General features: G+C 36.3%; 1 protein-coding gene and 2 pseudogenes across 1 annotated transcript in view; all 3 read left to right on the top strand.

Annotated features, from left to right (window-relative positions):
* LOC129242141 (frizzled) overlaps positions 1 to 19716 on the top strand; it is a 121272-nt gene that overhangs the window by 97480 nt on the left and 4076 nt on the right. The window lies entirely within an intron of this gene.
* On the top strand, positions 9450 to 9633 carry LOC129243246 (U2 spliceosomal RNA; annotated as a pseudogene).
* On the top strand, positions 10515 to 10698 carry LOC129243252 (U2 spliceosomal RNA; annotated as a pseudogene).

The following is a 19716-nucleotide window of genomic DNA, read 5'->3' as shown; positions in this document are numbered from 1 at the left end:
GCGCCAACTTAAATCTCATCAATCTTGTCTGTTGCATCAGCAGCTACCTGACTTATTTGCCTATTTGAGGTCTCATATTGATATGAAAACGGCGCTTTAGTGCTACTTGAGGAGTGGCTAGCATAAACGTAACATTTCACCTACCTACCATAAATGCTATAAAGAAATGCGAAAAACAAACGGACACAGTTTAAATTTCTTTAACCCCAGCTAGTTTTGCCTATTTTACAACTCTGAACGAAACGAGTTTTTATATCGAAAAATATATAAATAAACTTTATGAAAGCCCTGAGAAATGTATTAGGCTTAAAGGAGAATATTCGAAGAATACAGGTTGAGATCTTACGTGATGTCTACTTTTAATCTTAATATCTGGTATGGCAAAAATCTCCATCTGGTATCGCTGGCGACCAAAAAGTCTATGGGTGGCTTAATGCCAGTCGGGTTAACCTAAACTAAGCTAAAGGAGAATATATCGAAACACGAAAATTATTTCATATCTAATTTCACACGCATTCCTTTTCTTTCTGTAAAGTTTTTCACATCCCTCGTATGGTACGGTATTGTATGGTACAGTGACTTGTAAATAATGTTGTATGCATTTTTTTTACACGATTATTAAATTTAGAAAACATATGCATGTGGCACTTACCTACTTACTAAAAATTATTAGGTTATGGCTGAACATGGGTATGTATGTATGTTAGTCTTGTTCCATGTGTGTTTATTTTTTTTAGCTGTCATCATTTCTGTTGCAGTGCTTGAGTTTTTTTTCTTCCAATATTTCGACGTATTTTGTAGTTGGCGTTGAAATGTATTTTACTGTCAATTTCAGTCAAGAAAATCGAAAAATGTTTGGCTGTTGAGCGCCTTGTTTTATGCGTTCTCTTGGCAACATTTTCGTGCAACTGAAAACATTTTGTCCTACACTCTGGCCGTCTACACCTATAAGTATTTACATGAGTATATACAAACACTTATACATACATATGTCCAGGGTACAGCAAATGTTTGTATAGTTTGTTTAAATTTTTTCCGTGCTGTTATGTAAATGACAGTTATGATGTGGGAAATGAAAGTTGTAAATGTTGTGTAGATTGATTGATGGCTTAGCTATTTCGATGCAGGCTGCGAACCACAACACTTTTCTCTCAAGATGTTCCGTTTTCATGACAAATCAGCTACTAGAGTATTTTCGACACAAATGATAAATAATATTATAAAAAAAACAGAATTTTGGGAAATTTAGGCTTAATTTGGAAAACTTGATGCAACATTGTTTACTCGAAATATTGATCGAGAGACACTCTCATATCTACAAACTCGCTTAGACTCCAATCTAGATTTTAAGAATATAATTTCTTAAAATTATTAACGAAACCCCAGCCCATTTATTAATGAGATTTGGTGTGCTGGTAGTCCTAAAACGTTTACTTAATCTACTGTTTGTTTTTGTTTTTTTAGAATTACGTGTATTTTCTTTTTATAAAATATAAAAAAAAAATAAATAAATAATTGGCGCGTACACTTCTGTTAGGTGCTTGGCCGGCGTTAATTTAGCTTTTTCGCAAAACCAAAAGTTCCTGTTTTCTGTTTATTTTCTCTCGGTCATCAACTTTATCATATATTGTTGAAAAGTGCTTCAGTTCACAAATGATTTATTAAGGCTTTGTTAACTTCTTGAATACAGTTTATTTGATACCAGTAACCTAACCTCTAATTAAATTTCGTTATTAATTGAAATTTTTTCTTTGAAATTCGATGGCAACGCCATCGAAAACTACTATTGGATTTAATCTATCATATATTTACAATAAATATCATATACGTTTGTAAGAATTTTTTTATTTACACAAAAAAAATAAATGGCAACCAACTAAAAATATTTTTTTATTAAAGCTTCATTAAATACTAATTTTTTATTATATTTTTGAGATTACTTTTTTCATTTACAAAAAAAAAAAAGTAAGTGGCAACACCAATTAAAAATATGTTTTATTAAAGCTTCGTTAAATACATTTTTTTTTATTTTTTTATATATTTTCATTTCCAAAAAAGAAGTGGCAACACCAGCCAATTTTTGTTTATTAAAGCTTTTTTAAACACTTTTGACCTGATATCTGTCTTTAAGTATTCAAATGAAATGTGTTTTGAGCTGCTATTTTTCACTAAAAGCGATGTGGCAACACCAATTAAAAATATGTTTTTTATTAAAGCTTCTTTAAATATTATATTTTTTTTAATTTGGTAGTACATTTTTTTATTTCCAAAAAAAAAACAAAAAATAAGTGGAAACATCAGCCAATTTTTTTATTAAAGCTTTTTTAAACACTTTTCACCTGATATCTATCTTTAAGTATTCAAATGAAATGTGTCTGCGCCAGATAAATTTTTTTTTGTTAAAGCTTCAATTTGATATTCACATCTTAATATTTAGTTAAGACTGGCAACCAGTTCTTTTTTTTTGTAATAAAATTCAGGTGGCAGCACCAACTATAATTTTAATTAAAGCGTTGTTTTAATTTTTTTAACACATTTTATTTGAACTCGTCATCCATATTCCAACCTATAATTAAATTTCGTTATTAATTTAAATTTAATTGTTTTCTTTAAAATTAGATGGCAAGGCTGTTTTAAAATATTACTATTATTATTAATTATTATATTACTAAAGCTATGTTACCGCTGTATTCATATATGTAAACAAATTTTTTAATTAATATTTAATTTTTTTTATTTATAAAAACAACAAAAATAAGTAGCATCACCTGCTATAAATATATATTCTTAATAAAGCTTCTTTAAACACCTTGAAAGTGTTATCCGTAATTTTTTTTTTATTATATTATTGTAATACACTTTCTGATTTATAAACAAAAATACTTGGCCACACCAGGTAAAACTATTTCTTTTAAGACTAGGTAAAAACATTTTTTTTTTATTAAAACTTCTTTAAAAACTTTGCACCTGATTCTTTTTTTATATATTTGTTTGTTTTTGTTCCGTTTTTGCAATACACTCTTGAATTTATAAAAAAAAAAATAAGTGGCTACACCAGCTCAATTTTTTTTTTATTTAATCTTTTTTAAACTCCTTTCACCTTTTTCTTATTTAAACGAAATGGCCGACAAAATTTAACCAACATTCAGACCCAGAAACCAGACTATATATTTCCGAAGGTTTATGATGCGCTGAATCCAAATCTGGCCTCAGAATTGCTCTATCAGCTCTGGTTTTCGAGATATCCTAACCTAAAAGTGCAAAAAACCCCATTTTTGCCCATATTTGAGGTTATGTAGCCTTGCAGATGTTTTCTTTCACCAAAATTAAAGGATGGCATCTTTAAATACAATCCTTCTTTTTTCAAATGGCGTTTTGTTTGCTCAAATATCATTTTTTTTCGCAGAGATATCGCATTTTGTAATTTTCATGTTTTTTTTGTATTTTTTGCACTTTTAGGTTAGGATATCTCGAAAACCAGAGCCGATAGAGCAATTCTGAGGCCAGATTTGGATTCAGCGCATCATAAACCTTCGGAAATATATAGGCTGGTTTCTGGGTCTGAATGTTGGTTAAATTTTGTCGGCCTAGTTCCATTAAACACGAAAGATACGATTATCGTAAAAACTCAAACTAATAAATTAATTTTAGTTATCAATCCGAATTTTGCATGGACAGAGAAGCAGATATTAGTTTAAATTATTTCGGATACTTTTCCTTGTAGACTAGTGTAATTTGCTATTCTCCGACAAAAATTATGTGGCTACACAATATAAAAATATTTTTTTACTAAAGCTTTCATTCGATGGCATTGCGATAATTTGCTATTTTTGCATTCATATTTAGCTGGCAACGCTATAAAAAAATATTTTTGGACCAGTTTTTTCTTAAAAAACTTGCCTCTATGTCCAAGCTGTAATACTAATGTCAGTGTATTAACAAATTACCTTTTTGTATACAAACAGGTGGCAACACCGTCTTAAATTTAGTGTTGCGCAAAAACCATCCGCCATCTATTAACGGGGCAGTAGTTTTGTGGTTGGTTATTATTCAAACAAAATGTGTCATAAGTGGTTATTCTCTAGTAAAAATTATGTGGCAACACCAAATAAAATATTTTTTTTTTATTAAAGTTTTCATTCGATGGCTACAGCTAAATACATATACATATGAAATTGCGATACGTTGCTATTTTTGCAATCGAATTCAGGTGGCAACGCTGTAAAAAAATATTTTTGGAATAGATTTTTCTTGAATACTTTGCCTTGATGTCCATACTGTAATACTAATGCCTGTGTATTAATAAATTAATTTTTTTATGCAAACAGGCCATCTATCATTTATAGACTGGGCAACAGTTTTTAAGTAATGCGCTATCGAAGAAATTTGCTATATTTCTATATATTTGCATATGGGTGTGTGGATATATTTCCTGCCCTATTCAATGTGTCGAGTATGAAAAGAATAATAGAAACAAAATGTTTGTACTTACACCTAACATTCACATAAATACTCGCAATACATAAAATATTTAGCATTTCTATCGCTAAATCCTATCTGCTAATAACTTCCGCATCAAATTAACACACCCCGTTTGACTAATACTCTATTATTAAAAAATACAAATTTAACACTCCCTAAAAGAACGGTTCACGGAAATATCAGCCTACACTCTAAAATCATAGTGACGGCTTTCCGCTTGGAAAATCTCCAATCCTATAATTTACAGCATTTTAAAGTGACTAAATTTCCACTGACAACCAACAAACAAAGCCAAAGCTTTTCATATATAAATTCAATGCAAGAGTTAGTCCAAAAACACAAAATAAAAAAACCCAGATTGATGAGTGCCAGCAGTACACACCTTAAAAGCGACTTGTGTCGAGATAATTTGTAAAATTATAGCTTACCACCGGCTTTTAGGTGAATGAATAACATTAAAATAATATAATTTGCATTTTTGGCAGCTTAAGAAAATAACTGGAATTTTTTCTTTTTATTACTTTTTGATTTGTTCCTCGCTTGCGGTATTCAATTTATAGATATTTTTTTCTGCTTTTTAATGCCTTTTATTTTCACCTTTCCCTTCCGCATTCACCATTTTTCTTCACAATCCTTTGCCGCTTGTCCCGAAGTCAGCTGATGTTTTAGTCAGTCTTCATGGGTTCGTTTGCTCACTTATGCAGCGTTCCCATTGTTGTTCATGCCGCCTCCCGCTTTCCACCAAAGCCGTGTGGCAAACGCTTACCTAAGCGCTTTTTTGTTGAAACTTACAAATTAAATTGTTTATTTATGCCAAATGTAGCTGCTCCATCAGCAGTGGTAGTGTAGTGGGGCCCCCAAACGTGTAGACTTTGACTTCTTCCATTACGCGCCGCATTACATACTTGTACGAGTATTTGTGTGAGCAGTTCATTCTTCTATCGCCTCTTAGGTATTGCCGCACACAACTTACTGCCGTTGTTGCTCTGTCGATTTTCATCATTGCCAAAGAGTTGCTTACAAAGGAATCAATTTGTTATTCTATACACGCCACAAGCTGTGGCATAACAGTTTGCTGCATTGTTTTGTCGTTTCAATTTCCATTTACGCTTGGGATCGTAAAAAACGAAAAGAAGTTTTTTAAGATTTGTGTGGAACAAATGTGCGAGAATTTGTCGATGGTGCTGCGTTGGTGGAGCATTTGAAAAATTGTGAAATTATGCGGCAGCCAAACGTTAATTTTCAAACAATCAGCAATCGGGCTGCCACTGTAGTCTACTGGTAGTAGGGGGGTATTAAATGGGCGAATTCTGTAATATTTTAAATAAAGAATAATTTTTGTTCGAAAACAAAATGCTTGCCATTGTTTGAGTGGAGTCGATTGTAGTAGATTATACTAATGGCGGTAACGCCCGCGCGATATATGTACATACATACATATGTATATATCGGGTGTTGCTTTAAGAGCGCGAGAACCTAGAATGATAATACAAAACATAAATGTACTTGAATAATTTTTTTTTTTAATATTGTCTGGCAGATAATTTCATGGCGATTATTTTTTAAATATTGCATAAGGCGAATATGTCCGCCGCGGCTACGAGTTACATGCTCCATTTTATCAGTCAAATTTTTGACTACTTGTTCCAATAAATTTAAATGAGTCCAATCAGCAAAAATGCGACGCAAACGATGGTCATTTGACTTCAATTCTGGCACGAGCTGTATTGTACATATAAGCACTAAAGCCAAGATCCTTTTACGTACAACTTTCCACTTAGTTCACGGACAAAGGCCAACAAATTGCGAATGCTGACGAATCGACATTTTGCGCCTTCTTCAACACTTCTCTCTATGAACTTCACACATCAATTTCCACATTTTGGAAGCGTTATACATTTCATGATGAGTCGCCTAAATTTACTGATCAAAAATGTTAACGCAGTTTGCCCTTCTCAGCTGCCAAACCATAGTTATCGATATCGTTAGTTCTCATGCATCTAAAAAAACACCCTATATCGGAATACACAAATACGTAAGTGTGTCCACAGTCGTGCCGGCATATAAATTAAAGTTAATTGTCATATTGGCTGCAAAAGAACAAATGAGTTGGCGCGCTGGAGGTAAAGAATAAAAAAAGTGAAATAAAAAGAAAAAAAAGTGCCATGCAGGAAGGCAAACAAAGCAACAGACTATAGAAACGTTACACTCACCTCTTTTATCCATTTCAATTTACTATGCACCTTTCGATGCTTTTGAAGTATGAGGCGTGAATTTGTACACCATTTAGCCAGATGGAGATAAGCCATCGCATATTTGTGGGCAGAGAAATACGAGTATTTTGTTGGCATTATTTTTTTCTCTAAGAAAAGTATATATTAAACAAGTTACTAAGAAAAAGGCGAAATTTTTAATTTTTTAACTACGGTCTTTTTTCGAAAACAAGACACTGTCTTACTTTCTTTTTTGGTCCAAAATACGCGCTAGGGTTTATTTTTGAGGGAGGGTAAAAATAAAAGTATATTTATTATAATTATATTTAATATTTATTTTACACAGAATACCGCAATTTAAATTTATTCAATTAGAGTCATGCCATCTGCTTCTGGAACATTGTCATAAATAAAATTCTGAATTATATTCTGATTTTTTTCCAAATCCATTTCCTGTTTAATCATTGATCCGAATCTCTCATGTCTTGCCATATAGCTATCGTTAAATGAATACTTCTTGTCTAACTAAGTAGCCTGTTTGTAGTGCATTGAAAACATCTCTATCAGTTATTATGTTCCATGAATTTTTAACCCAATTCACAACTTCTTGTAAGGCCGGTTTTACAAAATTACCTTGATGATTTTCACCATTCTGTTTCCAATATATTCATTGATTTCTATCCGCAATTGATCCTTGAATGGCTTGTTATTCCAGCCATTCTTGCCGGAATCATTATTAGATCAATCTTCCTCTCAGCATGAAAGTTTTCCATGTCTTTAGCGCGGCGAGTACTGGCTGAATCCCAAACTAGTAAACCTCTATTCTGACCCATCAACAGTGGTGACAGTATAAAATCAACCCTCTTTCCTATAACTGCTTGGGTGCACCAGGTCTTTTCACTTTTAATGGCATACTGAAACACGTTGAATCTGGTCTTTTTTTATCTTAGTGATTAAAAATGGCGATACTTCCTTGCCATCTAGACCAATCGCCAAAATAGAGGCATCACGTGCTACGATAGTAGAAGGAACGTAAATTGAATTGAAGAAGCCTTGTTCACCACTGTCGTTTGAGCTCCTTGGCCTAGGAATAGCGCGGTCTCATCTATAGGAATCAGAGTTGGTATTTCAATCGATGCCGTCAACAAAAAGCTTAAACGCAAGTGCACATTTAACAAATTCATTGTCTTCCAGCTTAAACAATGTTGTTGATCTCTGTTAGAAACAATTCATATCGTTTAAGGAAGTTGTCCAACCAGTGTGACGATGCTTTGAATTCTTCTGTGGATATATCAAATTCAATTGCTGTTTCAAGGGCAAATTTTTGAATATCAGCGCTGAGCACAACCAAAGCCATTGCTCTGCTGCCTGCAATCCATTCCCAGGTGCAATTGTCTAACTCAGAAAATAATGGCTGCCGACCTGATCCGACAGAATACTACGTGATTTACACCCCTGGAGTCTTCCGATGATTCCCTTTTTGTACTCAGCGGAATAGCCCCTTCGTTTTATTCTCATTTTTAACGAATTCTTTTTGTCATATTATTTTAACTTTAACGAATTCTTTTTGCCACATTTTTAACTTTACAAAAAGTTCCGAAAATCACGATAGGGCTTATTTTAGGTGGAAGTATTATTTTCGGAAAAAGGCGGTACGTCCAAACGGAGTTTTAATCCGAACTGGGAGCCCATAAAGCTACAAATCATTCCAAAAATTGTGCTTTTCAGACCTTCAACCTCTATTATTATTATTAAAAGACTACTGCGACCAAAAGAGTTATAATATATTGTGCAAATCCTGCTAAGGTACCCTATAGTTTAAGGCGTTTTAAACATTTTAGCCCATTCTGGGGTTTATTGTTCCATAATTTATGTATATGAATGCACGATAAGATGGTGTAGCCTTTTTCCGCCTAGTGCGTGAAATTCTCAAAAATGCGCTCTGAATTTTTAATGTCCATTTAACAGAAGCGACAGATGAGAGACCAATTTTATTTAAGTGATATCTCAGGCTACAGTGGTCTGTAAGATAACCAGTCTAAAGTCTTAAGTCTACTCTGCTGGGCGAAAGTAGCTTATCAGAAATTCCCCTATCCGTAGTTAGGAATTGTTCCGCTTGTTGCTGACCGATGGAATTTCCCCACTATTCAATGAATTTTTTCTTCTCCCACTTTCTGAGAAATTTGTTAATGTGGCCTTTTGTAAGTTCACAGAAAGGCTAAAACGACCCCTCCTCTCCTTCTGGGGAGACACCCTTCTCGGGCCTGCTTTCTGCACTACTTCGGGAGGGCCCAGAGCGGCATTCATAAAGGACCAATTCTATTCACGCACGTTTGGGCCCACCATATTTGTAGCTAGCTTTCATGCTATAGGCTCGTCTTCTTGTATCTCCATCTGCGCGGATTCGCCTTGTTGCACTGTGTCGAGGTCAATCTTTTTTGAAGTGAAAACTTCTTTAGAATCGTTGGGAGTGATTTGAGGAAAAGTGAAACGAAAAAAGCGACCAACTTGGCTACGAAGCGTTATATTATATGTTGATATAAAAGTAGCGACGAACTAAATAAAAATAACTTTTATTTTTTCTTGTGATTCGAACCAAGGATTTTGGATCGGAAGTTCACATTGCTAGTCGCTCGGCTACCGCGCCATGCTGTTGTCGCTAGCCTAAAAGTTATTTAGTTACGAAGCGTTATATTATATGTTGATATAAATAATTTTTGTGAGCGTGTAATTCTCAAGAGTTTTATTAGGTTTATTATTTAAAATGTATTGACTAGGTAGTGTGGTTATCAGGTTAACATCTGATAGATCTTCCATCGGAGGACAACAAATGTTAAACTGATTTTTGGAAATGGGCGGAGTGTTTTAGGGGCTTGCTCCTTCTCTGCCACGGGTTGACCCGGTATTACAGTACCGCCGGGATTTCGGCTTTGAATAAATACAAGAAAAAATATACTAATACATTTATCTTTGGTGGGAAGAGCCATAAATTTTTATATGAATACATGTAGACGAAAATGGAATTTTTTTTTTTGAAATTTGCATTGTAGGACATTTCTGATTATTTATTGAAAACAGTTTTTTGGTTTAGATACTGAAAGTCAGTTTAAGTGAATCGGTATAAATATTTCGTACATTAATTTTAGAAGTAAAACTTCTTTAGAATCGTTGGGAGTGATTTGGGGAAAAGTGAAACGAATTACATATAAACGTAGCGACGAACTAAATAACTTTTAGGCCAACACCGACAGACAGTATGGCGCGATAGCCGAGCGGCTAGCAATGTGAGCTTCCGATCCAAAATTCTTGGTTCGAATCACAAGAAATAAATTTTTTTTTTTGAAATTTGCATGGTAGGACATTTCTGATTATTTATTGAAAACAGTTTTTTGGTTTAGATACTGAAAGTCAGTTTAAGTGAATCGGTATAAATATTTCGTACATTAATTTTTGAAGTGAAAACTTCTTTAGAATCGTTGGGAGTGATTTGGGAAAAAGTGAAACGAATTACATCATATAAACGTAGCGACGAATTAAATAACTTTTAGGCCAGCACCGACAATACGGCGCGATAGCCGAGCGGCTAGCAATGTGAGCTTCCGATCCAAAATTCTTGGTTCGAATCACAAGAAATAAAATTTTTTTTTTTTTTTGAAATTTGCATTGTAGGACATTTCTGATTATTTATTGAAAACAGTTTTTTGGCTTTTCTATTTTTGGTTTAGATACTGAAAGTCAGTTTAAGTGAATCGGTATAAATATTTCGTACATTAATTTTTTTTTTGTGAGCGTGTAATTCTCAAAAGGTTTATTAGGTTTATTATTTAAAATGTATTGACTAGGTAGTGTGTTTATCAGCTTAACATCTGATAGATCCTCCATCGGAGGACAACAAATGTTAAACTGATTTTTGGAAATGGGCGGAGTGTTTTAGGGGCTTACTCCACCTCTGCCACGGGTTGACCCGGTATTACAGTACGGCCGGGATTTCGGCCTTGAATAAATACAAGCAGAAATATACTAAAACATTTAGCTTTGGTGGGAAGAGACATAAATTTTTATATGAATACAAGTAGACGAAAATGGAAGAAATTTGTAAGTCTGTTTCTTCGGTCCGTTTGGGTATTTTTTTTGACAACATCGAAACCAAAGCATTTGTATCATATTTTATCTATCATAAGCCACTCGTACATTTGTTGAAATTGAAAACATTGAGGATGAATAAATGATAAAATGAAGAAAATAAAATATGAACTTTATAGCAATATTATAATGAACCTATAATTATCCCGCTCCTAATGCTGCTTTCGTCTTATTCTCTCTCAGTTTGTTTTACGGAAGGTTTCACTTCAATCAAGTCTAACCGTTAGACTGGTATTTTTTTTTTTGTAGTACGTTGTCGATATATTTCTTTACCGCGTTCCAGCTGTCCTCGCGTGCGAGTATTTTACTGATTATGTTTCTCGGCGCGATGTCGCCATTCTGCTTCCTCAGAGCATTTCTTTCCGCGAGCCATCTGTTACAACTAAAAAACGTGTGTTTCGCGTCATCGCTCAGCGCTTCACAGTTTATGCACTTGGAATCGGTTACCTTGCCCATGCGGTGTAGATATCTCCGGAAGTATCCGTGGCCCGAGAGGAACTGAGTTAAGAAGTAGTTCATTTTTCCGAAGTTCCTTTGGACCCATTTATCAATTGATGAAATAAGCTTCGCCGTCCATCTGCCAGTCAGTACAGTAACCCATCGGCTTTGCCACCGCAGCATGTTTAGCATCTCTGTGCTGAGAAGCTACTGGTGACGTGTTTATTCTTGGAGTCCCACGCATCCATTCGTTCCCAGACTATGAGGTGGACGGGCACTTGCTCGCTGATCACAAAAATTGCTGCGCCTGATACAGTGCGGTAGGCTGAGGCAGTTCCCTAACGTGTTAAGATGGTGCAGATTGCAGTTGCTAGAAGGGCTTTCAAAGCCGCCTAACTATCCGAAAATATGTAAAGAGCCCTTTTTCCAGTTTCCTACGGCGACATTCCCTCACACATCTTTCGATGGCACGCATATCTGCCTGGAAGATTTTTAGGTAAAAACCCATTGAATCGCTGTGCTATTTTTCTCAGCGCAACTGTACATTCACACATTTAAGCATTAATTTACATAAAGTGATTGTGAATTGTGGCCTACTGTCAAATGAAAAATGATGGCTGTCAGAAGTAGATACTACTTTGGCAGCTGTCAATTTATTAGCGAAAATTGGCAAAGGCGCATGGAAAAAATGACGAAGCAAAAAAGAAATCGCTTAATTAGTGCACCTACGTTGTCACCAAAAATATTCTAACATATCAATTGTCAAATTAGCAAAATGTCAACCATGACAACTTGGGCAAAAATACAATAAAGCAACAACAAAATATAATAAAAAATAAAACCTCAAGTGGTATACTCAAACTTCTTCAAACTAAAATGTTATGCTTGGATTGCTTCAGCTAACCTTCTACAAGCCACATCATTAATCCTTGTCTGTGTTTCACCATATTCGCCTGCTTGGCTATGCCGTACGTACTCAAATATGTTCTTATGTCCGAACAGCACTTGCAAAAGTCAAATGTGTTGTCAAACTAGCAAATTGAAAAATGAACAACAACTAACAAGCTTTGCGCACGCATACCGCTAACGATGTCATTTCCTTTGAAATATGTATGTATGTATGTATGTAATACTTTTAGTGTGGCTGTCTGTTCTGTCAGTCACACAATACAGACCGCATAACTCACAAACAAAAGCTTTGTTTGATGACTTCACTTCGTTAGTGAGGCTGTGGCTGGTGCTTTTTCCGATGCTGCTGCTGCTTTGGTTGATGAATAGTCAGTCACTCCATCATTTCAGCTTTCACAATATTATACAAATCATCCCACTTTCCCCAGACATGTAAAGCGTGGCTAACTAACGCCCCTCTTGTGAGTATTGGCTTGGCATAGCTCTATGAGACATGGGACATGGGACATGGGGAAGAGTATAACAGTGATGTATGTTTGTTCAGCCCGCGACAAATGATGGAACATCAACATTTTGACCATTTTTGATAAATTTTCTTTCTTTTCTTCAATGTGTTTTTGTTTTTTTTTTTTGGTTTTTTATAAGAGCATAGCGCATTTTCTAACGAAAAAGAAGTTCACAGTCTCAAACTGAATACAAAAAATATATTCATTTCATGAACTTTTCATCCCAATTCCGCGGTTTTTAGTTAGAGTGTGGCAAATGTTTTGATGCGGTTTCGTAACTTATTAAATTTTAGAATAACACGGGAAAAACATAATATTAAATGCATTTTTTTTTACTATTGGGTTGTCCGGAAAGTAATTGTCGATTTACATATAGACGGCATTGATAATTATTTTGAACAGCTTCTGACTATTTATTTTAATTTTTTCTTTTGACAGTTATTAGCTGTCACTTTAAGCTTTCCTTAAAAAAAAGTGCGCGTAATTTTGTTTATATTTGTTTGTTTGCCGTCAATTTGATATGGAGCCCACAAAAGAGCATTTCCGTCATATTTTACTTTATTATTTCCATAAAGGAAAAAGCGCAGAGAAGGTTGCTAAAAAGTTGCGTGATTTGTATGGCGATAAAGCCTTAAAAGAAAGGCAGTGGCAAATTATAAAATTCCGTCCTGGAGATTTTTCACTTAAAGATGAGCCACGTTCAGGTCGGCCAAGTGATGTCGATAAAGATGTCACCAAGGCTTTAATCGATTTGGATTGTCATGTAACTTTGCGTGAGATTGGAGAGAAGTTAAATATACCAAAATCAACTCTTCATGAGCATATAAAGGTCTTGGACTGGTAAAAAAGCTTGATATTTGGGTACCACAAGAATTGAAAGAAATTCATTTAATAAACCGAATCAACGCTTTTGATATGCATCTTAAATGCAATGAAGTCGATCCGTTTTTGAAACAGATTATCACTGGTGATGAAAAACGGATTGTTTACAATAACGTCAATCGAAAACGATGATTGTCGAAGCATGATGAAGCGCCACAAATCACTTCGAAGACTGATATTCACGAAAAGAAGATTATGCTGTCAGTTTGGTGGGACTGGAAGGGTGTGGTATATTTTGAGGAACCAAACGATTAATTCGGAATTGAAATTTAATACAACCATCAACGAGAAGCGACCAGAATTAATCAATCGTAAAGGTGTCATATTTCATCAGGACAACGCTAGGCCGCACACATCTTTGGTCACTCGCCAAAAACTGGGAGAGCTTGGCTGGGAACTTCTGATGCATCCACCATATAGCCCTGATCTTGCACCGTTTGTTTCGGTCTTTGCAGAACCCCTTAAATGGTACAACCTTCGGCAATGACGAGGCTATAAAATCGCACTTGGTTTAATTTTTTCCAAATAAAGGTCAGAAGTTCTCTGAATAATGATAAAATTCGCGGAATAATGAATTTTCCAGAAAGATGGAAAAAGGTTATCGAACAAAATGGAAAATATATAATTGATTAAAGTTCATTCTAAGGTTTAATAAAAATGTATTTACTTTCTTTTAAAAAATCGGCAATTTCTTTCCGGACAACGCAATAAAAAAATAATAAATAAAAAAAAAAAAAAAAACTACGAAAAAAAAAATAAAAAGCAGCGCATTTTTGATTCTGATTAAAAAGTTCGAAATTTTGACGAACATTTTTTGATATTTTTTTTTAACTTTTGTACAACCTTTTTCATGGCAGAAATACACTCGGAGGTTTGCCAATGCCTGCCGAGGGGCGACCGCTATTAAAAAATTTGTTTTCTTAATTTTGGTGTTTCACCGAGATTCGAACCTACGTTCTCTAATATAACTGTAGGTTCCTCCATTTGTGATGTCAGCTTCATGGGCACACAAAACAAATTTTGATTGTCTTTCCGTACAACGTTCTTAGTCCCTGTCTCTGACACTTCGTGTACCTTAGCCCGGTGATCACTTTGTGGACCTTTTTCGCAGTAACCAAGTCCGAGGGTAGGCCATGCTCGATAATGATTTAGACCTAGCTTTAAATGAATGTCGAAAGGTTCCCGTTGAAAGTGGGAGATCGGAGATTTAGATACCAATGTTTCAAAATTTCTAGAACTTAGCATTTCGGCCGCTTCTCTCAAAGAGCCTTGGCCTTTCTATGGCCTTTCTATGGCCATGATTTAACTCTGATTTGGATTAGCTCTGAAATTTTGTGAGGCATACTTCATAGGCATACATAGTCTCAAAGACCTCCTACACGATCAGCGGCATCCACTTGACTGTTGTTCAAGGTCAATTGCAAAACTTATTTCTCAGGAAAGCTCAGCAAAGATGGAGCTCCATTTCATTAATCTGCTATTTCGAAAGCCCTGTGGTCCCAGTACAAAAGACGGAGAACTCAGAATGTCCTGGGTATTTCACGCCATTCAATTTCCAAGCTCGGGTCATTGGACGATCGGCACACATGCGGGAAAGCTGGGTGTACCATTTAATCCCTATTGCAGAAGCTGTGGGGACCTTTCAGAGACAGGAGACTATTCAGTATTTTCTCTGTAATTGTCCGGGTTTGGCAGCTAGACGATTAATGTCACTGAGTGCTTGTTTTCTCAACTGGCTGTGGCACTGCGCTAACCTAAATCCCATCAATCTTCTCCATTACATCAACAGCTCTGGCTGGGTGTAGATATCTACCTGATGGAGGTCTTATAATGGCATCGTAACGGCGCTTTAGTGCTACTTGGGGAGTGCCAGAGTGGTACTTCAACCATTTCACCTACCAACCTCAACTTACCTCCTGACGCCAGCTCCCTTCAATTATGTGAGCATATCAAATGCCCCTCGTACCTAGCAGTCTAAACAATTAACAAAACGACACACACGCTAAAAAGTGAGGTTAAGTTTGTAATTAAGAAAAGTCATCAACTGAAATGCTATCCCCACGTCACGGCTTGGCATTCAGGCTCAAAAGAGTAGTAGAAACAGCAGCGGGGAGTGTTTGGTGTTATCAACGACAGATAAAACAGCGTAAAGCTACTGCTGTGGTAATGTGGTTTCCTAATGCTGTTGCTGTTGACGTGCAATTGTCGCTAGTAGCAAGCAAGAGATAATGCTGGCGACACCATAGCGTCGGCAATGTTGTTGGCAACAGCATAAGCATTTTGGTCACAGCTAAGCTGCTAAGCTGGGTGCAACAACATCATTATCGCGGCGCCTTGACAATTATGATGATAACATTATCGCGTTGCATGAACTCCAGCAGCAGCAGCAATGGAAACTATTCAAACGCTAAGCACAAAAACAAACTTACATACAAACATTATCCGCATATGAAGCTTTAGCCTCAGCATCACCGTTACATCCAACAAATGTCAACTCCGTCACCAATCAGTGAAATGACTATGAATGACAACTCCGACAACGTTGACTAAATAGAAATGCACTGCTGTTTGCTAAGGCTCCTGCTTGCAGCTTGGCTTCTGGTTACTTACTTTTTGTATGTTTGCACTTACTTATCCCTCGTTGCATTTGCTTTTATGTATTACGACTATTTGTTATTGCATAAGAGATGTGTATTGCCAGGAAGATAGGTGCGATGTCCTCGGTTGAACCGCATGGCAATATCGATAATGTGGAAACGTTGGCGGAGAGCTTCACTGACCTAATGCATTAAGGTGACTCGCCGAAAAGTAAACCAAAACAAAAAACAAAAAACGAACAAAAAATGCTAGTTTTCTAACCGCATAATTAACTCTCAACTGCATTTTAGAACTTTCAACACATAATTTTTCGTCAGCTGGATTGTTTTGCGAATGCCTCTAAAAATAAAAGTTGTTTTTAATAACACACATTTGTATAGCTTCTTTTTTTAGAAAATCACCTAAGTTGATAGAAAAATGTGCATTTTGACTGTCTGTATTAAAAATTAAAAAAATACAAATCGACTTAGAAAAGGCTGCATCATTGCGACTTTTCCTAAAAATCCCATCAAACAGTTGTTCAAAATTGCATAAATTTCATTATTTTTACGCAGTTTTTTGTAACCTTGATGCAGAGCTGCTAAATCTATTCACTTCCATCATCTAAGGTCATTTGTTAGAAGATATCGTAGAATATAATTTTTTTTTTGTCGTTAAAAACTTGATTTGTGGAAATATTTTCAATGCGATACAACTCAAGAAAACCCCTGTTTTTGCGAAAATCTTTCCATGAAAGTCATAAAATCAAGCAAATTCGCTGATTGGCTGGAAAAACAGCATCGTTCTTTCTTGTGTGTTTTGGGAGTTGCACCTTAATGTAAAGAGGTATGCTTTGTAATTTGATATTTAATGAGATATTTTAATTGCAAACTTAATTAAAAAATGGGAAAGACATATACTTGGGTACTCATATATACCAACTTGATCAAAAAGTTCCCGGAATATATTCGGAAAATTCAAAATTTAAGTAGCTGGCAAATTTAAATTCAAGTTTATTCCGCAAACGTGTTTTTTTTGTCGGAACAGACTAGCAAAAAGTCTTCAGACACAATTAAGTCCATTGTAATGCACTCGGCTTCCCTTTTTTAATTTTCTTTACATAAGTCTACCTGACCTCCGAAGAAATCTGAGTAGATTTTATGATGCCAAAGAGCCAAGGTAGTCGCTTCTTAACATATCAGTGCTAAAGACCTTAAGCTGATTCAAGCGAAAGCTGGGCAGACGCACGGAAAGTAGTCCGCCGTCTCATCCTCCTCTCCACATGCTGGGCAGAGTGCACTGTCAGAGATGCGAACCTTTTCCATGTGATTCGCCCATAGAAAGTGGCCTGTCATCAGTCCAACCAGCCTCCTACAATCCCTTCTGCTTAGTGACAGGAGGAACCGCGAGAGTCGATCGGACACAGGTAACATCAGTTTTGCCCATCTGCAGCCTCTATCAGCCTTTCTCAGCCAGCTAAGCTCGCTTGTGGGTTAGAGTAACCCGTTTACTAACCGTGGCTTTGATTGGAGTAGCAGAACGGGCTCCAGGCCAGTGATATAATCACTGTCAAAGTATCATGCTTTCCATCAACTGCAACGCACTTTTGCCACTGTTTGATGCAGCTCTCGAAGCATTTCTAAAACTCTGTTTTCGGTATAGCCATTAGAGTCGTCTTTCGTTTTTTCCATTACTTTCTTTCTGCTGTTAAAAGACGTTCCTCAAAGTGGGTTCTTGACACAATCAAACAGAAAAAAATCGGAGGGAGCCATATCAGGTGAATTCGACGGCTGTTGGATGGTATTCGTTTCGTCATAGGTCAAAAATTCGGGCATAGTTGCGACACCGTTCAAAATCCACTAGTGGTTTTCCTATAGATTCTTTCGTTTTTGGCGTATTACTTCACATAAACTTGTCATCATGCCCAAATAATAGTCTTTATTAACTGTCTGAATTTCTGGCAAAAATTGGTGGTGCACAATACGGTTGTTATGTATCCTTAAGTGAGCATCGCTTTCTTCTTTGACTGACAACGACTATATTTGTTTTGGGTATTGGTTTATTACGAGCTCTCCATCTCCTCACCTGGTGTCTGGATTACGTGTCGTGCTCATGAACCCACGTCTCGTATCCTGAAGTAATGCGTTTGATGAATGTTGGGTCGGATTCAGCCTTGGACATCATATCTTTGGCGGTTTAATGCGATACATGTTTTGCATGAAGGGGAGCAACTTTGCAGCAATAAGGCGCAATCCCAAATCATTAACTACACTAACTTGACCGAATCCACAAGCATTGTTCAAGTCCTCTATCAGTACTCTGAGGGTTAATTTGAGGTTATTGATCAACTTTTCTCACCACTCACTCACAATCAGTTTTCGTTGTCGACTGCCCGTCACTATGTTTGTCATCCTCGAAGGACTCACGATCCCTTCTGAAGCGTTGATGTTAGAGAAATTTGCACAAAATCGATAATACGAGCAGAGGTAGACCTACTCAAGATGGCGTAACTTTTACTAATGTCGAGCAATGGCGATAAATTTTAGTAGGAATAATAATCACAGATGTAGCAACCTAACAAAAACACAGAATTCAAATCTGTTGCCTTAGAGCGTCACCTGGCGGTTGTTCCGCGAACTTTTTCATCAAGGTGCTCTCTTGAAGGGTGCAACTTCAAAAGGCGCAAACAACTTATAGACCTCCTCAGAATGAACTGAGCTAACTTACACGTATCTTCACGGATCATGCACCCTCTGAGGGAAGCACATATTCGGGATGTGGTCGGCGATACATGACCAAAGATATCAGTGCACCCACTCCTAGAATAAATTGCGACGTCCTCTTGAGAATAGAAGCGAAATGTTTCCTCCCGTATGGCTAAAGAAGTTAATGGAAGCGTCGGGTCTGGCTGAAGTATAGTGAAAAGAGGAGTACTCAATAGATTTTCAGGTCGAAAAGCATAACTTATACTTGTATCTATCGAGAATGGCACTGGACTGGAACCCGCAAGGGAGCAGAGGTCGCGATAGACCAAAAACACTGTAAGAAGGTCGATGATGTGCGAACTAGCAGATGCTGACATCTTGTGGGACGGTGAAAAACAACCCGAGAGGAGTGAACAAGGAAAAAACAAAAAAAAAACTGTCCAGCACCAATATTTGTGGCTTAGCTCAACTTGGCTGATGTGCGATAGATCAAAAGTGGTCTTTAGTGTGATATGGGCTACTCGTGATGCTCGGTTTCGTGAAATATTGTGAAAAGAAGAGAGTGTGGAAGAATGCAGAATCGAGATAGGTTCATTGGGATCCCCCAGTAGTAGTAATGACACAGAATTTATTCCAGAGTTCCCCTAGAAGCGACTTTACTTCACAAAAGTGCTTGTTTAGTCCTCCACTACCTTCAAGACGTTAAAAGATAATCAAGGTATTTTCTATCATTTTGCAACCTCCTTAGTTCTAAGGTAGCTGAGAGGGGTGCAGATGTGTGAACCGTTGAAAGATAATACGCTTGCCACCAGGCGATTATGTATACTATTTTCTCGAGCCATCGCACTATATTTGTAAGTC

The sequence above is a fragment of the Anastrepha obliqua genome, chromosome 3 (genome assembly GCF_027943255.1).
Source record: "Anastrepha obliqua isolate idAnaObli1 chromosome 3, idAnaObli1_1.0, whole genome shotgun sequence".
NCBI classification, from domain to species: Eukaryota; Metazoa; Arthropoda; class Insecta; order Diptera; family Tephritidae; genus Anastrepha; species Anastrepha obliqua.
This window is presented reverse-complemented; position numbering and strand designations above follow the sequence as displayed.